Source organism: Camelus bactrianus, chromosome 36, assembly GCF_048773025.1.
Source record: "Camelus bactrianus isolate YW-2024 breed Bactrian camel chromosome 36, ASM4877302v1, whole genome shotgun sequence".
Classification (NCBI taxonomy): Eukaryota; Metazoa; Chordata; class Mammalia; order Artiodactyla; family Camelidae; genus Camelus; species Camelus bactrianus.
The window spans coordinates 1,324,449-1,332,046 of NC_133574.1; the positions used below are offsets into that span (position 1 = coordinate 1,324,449).

Here is a 7,598-nt window from a genome sequence, read left to right on the forward strand (position 1 = left end):
AGTGTTTCAGTTTGGGGAAAATAGTCCTTGAGACGGAGGGTGGTGATGTTGGCACAACAAGGTGAATGCACGTAATCCCACTGAACTGTACACTTAAAAATGATTCGATGCCCATTTTCTATGTATTTTAACACAATTAAAAATTTTTCATGGGGAAGCTCCTTTTTTTTTCTTTTATCCATAAACAGTGTTCAACCGTTACAGTTCTTGGCTATCACAAATCCTGTTAGAACTCAATCTTAGGGTCCAGGGAAAGCACACAGATCCAAAGGTGGTCATGGGACTTGCCCCTGGGCTGATGTGGCAAATTTCAGTGTATAGAAAACGCTGGCTCTGTCTTTAGGGCATGAACCTTCTCTGGGTGGTCATTCCAGCCTCTGGACACCTGGACACGCAGAGTTTCTGGCTTCTCTGCGAGTGATGCTCAGGTCTGGAGACCAGATCCCCTCCCACGCCGAGCCCCTCCGCTGAGAGTTCGAAGCACAGAATCTTACAGATCGTGTTGCCAGGATAGACGCCCCCGCCGGCCACTTTTCCCCAGCTATTTCCTAACGTTGTGCAGTTATTTCTCCCGTTCTTGGCTTTATTTGAATGATTCTGCCTCCTGCAATTCTTTGATCAAAGAAAACTCAGCCAGTAGAGTGAGCAGTGTTTCCATCTTTATCAGATAGATTGCGTGAAGGATGGGGAGCCGGACGGCCGGGTTGCTCATGGTGCAAACAAAAGAACGGGCAGTCCCAGGAGAGGGAACACCCTTTTGAGTAAAGACGTGAGATGACAGGGTTCCCAGATCATTGCTACTGAGTCAATGGCTCCATTTACCTTTGCAAAAGAAAAAAAAAAAAATGTTAGGACCTTTTGAGGCCCACGTACTGTCTTATATAATTGTTTGTATCTGCTAAGCCCAAACTCCTGGCCTACCCCTCCCACCCTCTTCCCTCCCTGGTAACCTTAAGTTTGTTTTCTATGTCTGCCAGTCTGCTGTTGTTTTGTAAATAACTTCATTTGTGTCATTTTTTTAAGATTCCACATATAAGTGACATCATATGACATCTGCCTTTCTCCATCTGAGTCACTCCACTCACTGTGGTACTTGGGCCAAAATGAAGTCATTTAAAAATTGCATATCAAAGCAGTAGGCCCGAGGCAACTTGGACAGACCTACTGTTTTAATAAATGGGTTTAAAATGTCTTTGTTTTGGTCTAAATGCAGTCAGTGCTGTTGGAGGCGGGGGCCGAGCTCAGGACAGATCACCCGCCCCTTCCGACCCGGAGCTGCTGTGACCTCGGGTCCAGGCTCTGAGTGTGGTGGGGAGGGTGCGCCGTGATGTGTTTCTCTGCTCCTCCTGGAGAATTCTGATTGCAGACAACCGGACGCTGGTGCCCGCAAAAGTGAGGCCGCTCCCCCAGAAAGCTGTTTTGGTGTGGAAAGTGCATGTCTGGGCTGGGGTGGGGGGCCGGGAGGAAAATCACAGGGCGTGGGGCTGGAGAATGCTGTCCCTCCCAAGCTGAGGTTGGGGATGGATGGTACCCACGTTAAAACAAGGACTAACCCTGCGAGGGCCCAGCCTGCAAGGCGGGCCCATGGCCAGCAGGGGGCAGTCGGGACTGGGTCCTGGCACCAGCCAATCAGAGCGCACAGGTGGACCCGGAGCCCAGTCTGGGTGAGAAACTGAGGTCGGATGCTGTGAAGGACCGCCGGTGTCCCCAAGTCAGCGGGCGACAGTCCAGCATCTCCGCACTCTCGGGGGGTAGGGGGGTGTCCCATGGCCATCTCAGTCACACATTTGGGGGGCAGGTCTGCAGGGGCATCGTCCCCGTTCAAAGGGACAATGGGGGTTGGAGGGACCAGGCCAGGAAGGAGGCAGGCGCTGATGGAAAATGTGACTCGTGTGCCCTGTGCTGTGTTCAAAGCCCTGGTGACTAACGTCTGCCTGCCCGGGGGCGGGGAGGTGACTCCAGGTGGAGGCGGGGGCAGTCAGGTCAGCGGGGCACGGCATGACCAGCCCATCTCGGTGACCCGCTCCTCGGGCCGCGCATCCCGCCTGCGAGCAAAGGCCTGGACCAAGACTGAGGACGGAGAGGGCACAGGCTCAGATGGGCCCGCGACAGCACCAGCCCCGACCACGCGCCCACCCCCCAAGTCGGAGCCGGGGTCCCCCGCAGCACCCGGTGGCATGTCTCCCCCCTCACACTGGCATCCCCGCTTAACTTGTCTCTCTGTCCCCTGGATGACGCTGGGAACGTCTGGGAACCACCAGAAAGGTGCTTCTGTCTCTTTCTCTGGGTCACCCCATCCGTCTCAGTAAACCATCCTGCAGGAGCAGGTGAGCCACGTGGGGAGGGAACGGTGGCATGTGGCACCCAGGGTGGCCGGGCCTACGTCCTGAGCTCCGGGAGAGGCTGGGCACAAGCCTGGGGGCTCCAGGGAAGCCCGCGTTGGAAAAGGGGGGGCTGGTTGTTCACATCCAGGAGGCTCCGAGCACCCGGGGGCCACAGACAGGAGCCACTCCTGTTAAGAGGTGCCAAAGTTTAATCGTGGTACCTTAGCTGCCGCTGAGGGGTCCCCCATGGACAGGCAACTGGCAAATCTTACTGTGCATTTCTCTGAAGAAACTGTCTTTTTGAAGGGCTGGGATCTGTTTTTCAGCAACAAACCCTTTTCAAACATTTTCGCAGAATCTGAGAAAGGCTTTAAAGCACAAAATTAAGGTGGTTTCCTGCCAAGGGGGAAAAGAAAATGGAATAAAGCCAGCTCTTTGCTTTGGCCACCATCATATCTTTAAAAAAAAATACTTTATAGATTGTGGCATTTTTCAATATCATTCCTAATTTGATGATTACAGAATAAAAAGCAGAAAACGTGTTTGTCCCAGAGTGCAGAGCTTTCAAACGGCAGAGTTCGGGCTGGAGTGGGCTGTTTCCAGTCCGATAGGCGGGGCAGCCGGCGTGGGAGCGCGGATTCTGAACATCTCTGCTGGCCGACGGCCGTCACTCACTGCGTTTCCAACGAGACGACAGGACAGGCCTTCCGTGAAGCGAGTCAGACCGAGAAAGACAGATGCCATATGATGTGACTTATACGTGGAATCTAAAACATGACACACTTACTTACAGAAGAGAAACAGACTCACAGACAGAGAAAACAAACTTACGGTTACGGGAGCCGGGGAGAGGTGGAGGGGAGGGATAAATTAGGAGTTTGGGATTTGCAGATACAAACTATCTTATATATACAATAGGTCTAGCTGTATAGTGCAGGGAACCACGTTCAGTGTCTTATAATAACTTATGATGAAGGAGAAATATATCTATTACTGAACCTCTTTCCTGTACACTAAATACTACAATTTAAAAAAAAATGTTAGAAGCAGTTTTCATCTCGACCTGCACACTCTTTGCTGGGAAAGTCACTGCCATTTGCAGGTGACCCCGGGCCGGGTGCCTGGCTGGTGTTCCCAGGCCGCTGGATCCACCGGGATCCACCTGCTGTCACTCCCTCTGCCTCACTGCTCCGGCTCTGCCTGGAGTCTACCGAGTTCAAGTGAGACAATTCCCCACCTTCTTCCCTCGTCGACCCTTGCGCCCTGGCTGCAGACCGGCCCTTCGGGAGGGCGGTCAGAGGAGGAGGCAGCTTCCAGGCCAGCCAGCCCAGCCTGATGCCTTTTCAGACGGAGACGTGGGGCCTGGGATGGGGGGGGGGGAGTTGCCGTCTGGATACCAGCCTCTTGCGAGCGGGAGATGTTACCAAGATACTTACATCAGTCACACTTTACATCGAAGGAGCAGATAAATAAAACGATGCTGAAGAGCGTGGGAGAGGTGGGTCCAGAGGTCTCGTCTCCTAGCAACGTGTCTCCCTGACACCGCCCTGCATCCCAGCAGCATCACAGTCCACACTTACAGGGCTGTTGCACGTGGCAGACGTGACTGTATTTCGCTTCCACGACACCCTGTGACATAAATATTGCCCGCGTGACCCTTGACTTTCCTACACTCAGAGAAGTGAAGTCACTTGCCCAAAGTCACACAGAACAGACGGAGCTGGCGTCGGGGTCTTTGCGCCTGCAGACCACGTATTGCTAATCATTGCCTCCTGCTCACGCAAGTGGAATGTGCCCTGAACGTCCGCGAGGCGTTGCACCAGCCACTCCGCCACAGGGAGAGCAGGTGGCGATGCCTTGTTTTCACCAAACTTTCCCATCAACGAGTGATTTCATTGGGTCAAATCGGAGTGTGTGCAAACCGACCGGGGAACTACGCAAATCTCTCCTTATCTGGGCGGTCTCTGCTGTGCAATAGCTCTGTCCCCAGCCCGAGCCGGAGGGGACACTCAGTGGCCTCACCAAGCAGTCCTTGTGCAACGCGCTGCATCAGAACCTACTTACCCAAGAGCAGCCCGGAGGAGTGTGCGGGCCGGAAGGTAGCGTGCTCCCAGCTCCCGGGGCGAGAAGCGCTCGATGGAGACAGGAGGTCACAGGCTCCCCTGCTGCTCACCCCGGGGGCGCTGGGGCGAGTCGCTTCAGCCCTGGGCCTCCTCGGGGTCCACTCTTTAAAGTGTCAAATACATTCCTGACTGTCTCTCTGCGTAAGTGAGTGTCAAATGAGCTGAAGCTACTTCACCAGGGGCACAGGGATGGAGCGTAATCCCCAGTCACACCAGTGTGTCTGCCTGTGTCCAGGAACGCTCGGGGCATCACAGCCCTGGAGATGGAGCTGGGAGCCCGCTGCCCCCGGGCGTCAGCGCTACCTGCTGTCTGTTTCATATTTGTCCTGTCCATCCCTTCCCCCAACCCCCAAAGCCCACTTGTAAGCTCCTGTTTTGTGTCATTAGAAACAATGTGCACATATTATAAGAAAAACCTACGTGCAACGTAGGTTTCGAGTATTTGTGGCATCTCTGTTTGTGAAACGAGCACAACAGTGCCCAGATCACGGGGTGCGGTAGAGAGTGAGTGAGTGTGTAAAGGAGCAGACAAATTGTGTTTCATCACAAAAGGTGGCTTTTTTTTTTAAATTTTATCTTTCTTTGAATTGAAGTATAGTTGATTTACAATGTGTTAGCTCCTGGTGTCCAGCAGAGTGATTCAGTTATACATTACATATTTTTTTCATATTCTTTTTCATTTTAGGTCATTACAAGGAATTGAATATGGTATGACATTCTGCAGGTCCATCCATGTTGCTGCAAAAGGCATTGTTTTATCATTCTTCATGGCTGCATAGTATTCCATTGTGTGTTGTGTGTCTATGTATCCTGCATCTTCCTCATCCAATGTTTGATATTTTTTAGGTACCATTAATGTTTTTCAGAGCTGAAATAGTTCAGTAGCTTTTAATATGAAAGTCTCTATTTCACAAAAGTAGCACATGATTTGTATTCCTATTTAGAAAAGAAAATTGCAAACATAAATCGTGATGTTTGATGAAGGAAAACTAGAATTAATACAGTGAATGCCAATGACCATGCAGCTTCTGTGTGACAAGAAGTGGGACCAGTCCAGTGCCTCAGCTGAAGCCTTCTTCTCACCCTGCCCCACGGGCCCCTCCATCATTCAGCCACGTGCTCTCCTGGCGAACACACTCAAAAGTGTAAGAGTTGGCCTGAAGATACTGTTCCTTCATTCTTTCTTTCATTCATTCATGTGATAAACATCATTAGAAACCTACCAAGGGGGGAAATACTGTGCTTGGGGCTTAAGATTTTTTTACATGACAGAGCAGAGGTCCAGCACCGACAGCCAGTCTGATGTGGAGATGGCGGGGGGTGGGGGTGGTCTGTGAGCTAACACGTGGCCGTCCCTGGGATGGAGGGTGGCAGGTCCCTTGGGGATGGGAGCTGGGTCTCCCATGCCACCTTCCTCTTTCTGTGCCCTCGTTGGCTGGAGCTGTCCATTTGGGCAAATGCGGCTGAATGCAGCCCCACTTAAGGAGACACTAGAAGTTGGTGAGGTGTGTCCCAGAACCCCTGTTCCAGAAGGAACGAGGGGCGACCCAGGAGCCACCTGCAGCTTCACAACAAAAGCAGGCTGGCATCGGGAGGCGTCCACCAGCACACACACACACTGGGCTCCGAGTGACCCTGAGACCTGTCACGGTCCTCCCCGGGCCCGGGGTCACCTCCCAGGCTGGGGAAAGCTGAACCGGGGCCAGCAAGGCAGTTTACCGTCCCCAGGGAAGGTCCCGGGGCCCAGCGGTCAGCATGCCAGTCCCCACCTTCCTGTGCCTCCCTCCTCGCTTGGGCCTGCCCCCTGCCATCCTGTCCTGGGCTCTGCATCAGAATGATACTCTGTAGGCCACATGTCACAGTAGAGTTTGCAACCCCTTTTCACGTGTGTGGGGTCCCACCCAGGACACTGGGGATGCGGAGGAAAGGCCGGCAGGCCCTGGGCATGCGGTGGGCACGGAGGGTGTTCAGATTCCTAGTTGACAGGTGCACTCGTGCGACATGCTGGAGGTGCCAAGGTCAGAGGGCAATGGCTCTGCCTGTGAAGCCACCGCCTAGTGGGTGAGGAACGCAGATGCGGAAAGAGATGGTACCCAGCAAGCGATGATGGGGGATGAGAGGCCACCCGGAGGGGCGGCCTGGGACTGGCCTGAGGAGCCGGGGAGGGGAGGCCCACTCGGAGGGAGGCCACGGCAAGGGGGGCGCGGTGGCTTTGGAAGGGGAATGGAGGGGCCAGAGCCCGGCGCACGGATGGAACGTGAACCGGGTGATGCGGGGGCGCCGGGGAGGAGGACCAAGCTACGCCCTGCTACGTCCATCCAGGACGGACCTGGCGGCTTCCCAGGGGGAGAGGGCCGGTCTGTGGTCACTGGACAGACTCTGGGGGGACTGGATCAGGCAGGGGGAGGGGAGGGGCAGGGGGAGGGGAGGGGAGGGGAGGGGCGGGGCGCCGTCCAGCGGGCGGGGGGACAGGCGACAGGCGGGCAGGGAATCTGCCCGGGCAGCGGGGAGGCCTGGCCGGGGGACCCCTCCCTCCCGCCGGTTCCAGACGGGTGCTTATCTCTAAATCAAGCACGCAGCAGGCCAGGGTGCATATCTTCAGGGGCCTTCAGAGAGTTGGAAACCACATCCGTACCTTGGCTTCTGCACCAGAGGAACTGGCGGAGCTGGAGAGCCCCTGGGCGCCGCCAGCTGCCTCCGCTTCCTCCGCCGGCCTCCGCCCCCCCGCGCGGGGGCTCCGGGCGCTCCTCCCCGGCCCGAGGGGGGCGCAGCGCCCCGGCCCCCCCACCCCACCCCGGCTTGCCCGCGCGCGCGCCCGCGCTCCCCGCCACCCCTCCGCGTCCCCTCCCCCCGCGGGCCCCTTTGTCCCCTCCCCGGGCGTGGCGAGCTGGGCGATGCTGGCTAAGCAGGCCTGGCGTCCAGCCCCAGCGCTGCTGGGAGGGGCCGGCCTCACGGGGCGCTGGGGCCATTGCCCGGGGTCCTGCCTCCCTTGAGCTTGCCCTGGTCCTCCCTCCGGCCCATCACGTCTGAGGTTCCCTCCCTGGCGCTACCTTTGGTTTGCCAGCATCCAGCCCAGAAAGGACCTGGGAGAGGGGAGGTTGGGAGCGGACGGAGTGTGCGGTCAGATCCCTGCGGCTGGGGGAACCCCCCC

At 55.9% G+C, this 7,598-nt stretch overlaps 1 long non-coding RNA gene across 1 annotated transcript; it reads right to left on the reverse strand.

The window, feature by feature from the left end:
* Nucleotides 1-2,562: 2,562 nt before the first annotated feature.
* Nucleotides 2,563-7,216, reverse strand: LOC141576191 (uncharacterized). Its single transcript, XR_012504443.1, has 3 exons — nt 7,083-7,216; nt 3,761-3,953; nt 2,563-3,028 (listed from the first exon to the last, which is right to left on the reverse strand). It is a non-coding gene; the product is annotated as an uncharacterized LOC141576191 (long non-coding RNA).
* Between the last annotated feature and the right edge of the window lie 382 nt (nt 7,217-7,598).